This window comes from Gekko japonicus, unplaced genomic scaffold (assembly GCF_001447785.1).
Source record: "Gekko japonicus isolate JY-2015 unplaced genomic scaffold, Gekko_japonicus_V1.1 scaffold4056, whole genome shotgun sequence".
NCBI lineage: Eukaryota > Metazoa > Chordata > Lepidosauria > Squamata > Gekkonidae > Gekko > Gekko japonicus.
In genome coordinates, this window is record NW_015172672.1 from 28,042 (window position 1) to 30,028 (window position 1,987).

Here is a 1,987-nt window from a genome sequence, read left to right on the forward strand (position 1 = left end):
GGGCAGAATGACCTCTTGTGCGAGAGGTGGAATTTGCCCCTACAAGGCCACCGCCACCTCGGGGGGGTAGGAGAATGTTTCGGGGGGGCCCTGCGGGTGTCGCAGCTGCCACCGAGATCAACAGCAGCGGCCATCACTTTTTAAGGAGCCCCGAAGGAGAGCTGGGGGAGCGAGAGGACCTCTCATGCGAGAGGTGGAATTTGCTCCTATGAGTCCAAGGCCACTACCCCGGGGCTCAGGGAGGTGGGGGAACGTTTTGTGCCCCCCGTCCCAACTGATGGCTGGTGGGAGCAGGGGGCAGGGCTTATGTGCCCTCCCCCTGGGCTCCTGACTGGCGGAGCGGTGCTCCAGTGCGCTCCGGCAGGAACCGAGGCCTGGCGGTTGGTACCATTTATTCATAAGTGATCTGGAACTAGGGCTGAGTAGTGTACTGGCCAAGTTTGCGGGTGACACAAAATTATTCAGGATGGTGAACACCAAGGCTGACTGTAAAGAGCTCCAGGAGGGTAGCCACAAACTGGGGGAGTGGGTGACAACGTGGCAAATGAAGTTCAGTGTTGGTAAGTGTGAAGTGATGCATATTGGGACAAAAAAATACCAGCCTCAAATACAGGCTATTGGGAACTGAACTTCCTGAGACCGAGAGGGGAAAAGATCCTGGGGTCGTGGTGTAATGAAAGCATCAACCCAGTGTGCTGCAGCAGCGAAAAAGTCAAACTCTATGTTAGGAATTATTAGGAAAGGGATTGAGAATAAAACAGCCGATACTGTAATGCCCCTGTAAAGATCTATGGTGCTCCCTCATTTGGAGGTACTGTGTACAGTTCTGATAAAAAGGTAAAGGTTCCCTTGCTCGAAAGCCAGTCGAGTCCGACTCTAGGGTTGCGGTGCTCATCTCCGTTTCAAAGCTGAAGAGCCAGCGCTGTCCGAAGACGTTTCCGTGGTCATGTGGCCGGCATGACTAAACACAAAGGCGCACGGAACGCTGTTAACTTCCCACCGAAGTGGTACCTATTTATCTACTTGCAATTTCTTGCTTTCGAACTGCTAGGCTGGCAGGAGCTGGAACTAGAGACGGGAGCTCACTCCGTCATGCGGCACACTCGGGTCTTGAACTGCTGAACTACTGACCTTCCACAGCCTGCAGTTCAGCGTCTTAACCACTTGAGCCACCGCAGCTCCTACAGTTCTGGTATTTATCTCCGAAAGGACATTGCAGAGCTGGGGGGGAAAGTACAGAGGAGGGCAGCCAAGACGATTAGAAGAGCTGGAGCACCTTCCCTAGGAGAAAATGCTGAAGAGTCTGGGACTTTTCAGTTTAGAAAAGAGACAACTAAAGAAAGATTATGATAGAGGTTAATAAAATTATGCATGAGGTGGAGAGAGTTGACAACGAGACGTTTTCCTCCCTCTCCCAAAATACTAGAACTCGGGGGCATCCAATGACGCTGATGGGCAGTAGGTTCAGGACGGACAAAAGGAAATACTACTTTACACAGAGAGTGATCGAAATGTGGAATTCGCTGCCAGAGGATGTAGTGATGGCCACAGGAATAAACAGCTTTAAGAGGGGATTAGATCGATTCATGAAGGATGGGTCTGGTGACTGAGGGGAACCTCCACATTTAGAGGCACTAATCCTCTGAGTCTCAGAGCCAGGAGGGGAAGGCTCCAGCCTCTGTACCCTGTTGTCGACCATCCAGAGGAAGTGTTTGGCCACTCTGAAGACAGGATGCTGGACTAGAGGGACCACTGGTCTGATCCATCAGGGCTGTTCTGATGTTCATAAGCTGGCCCAGGGGTCATTTCGTAGAAAAAGAGCGAGGGGAACTCATTAGCATAACTCATTAGCATATGCCACACCGCCTGACATCACTGGAAGTGTGTCATAAGGCCACGCCCCCTGACATCACCGGAAGTGTGTCATAAGGCCACACACACCACCCCCAATGGTCCCGGCCGCCACCGCCGGCCTTGCAGCTCCACT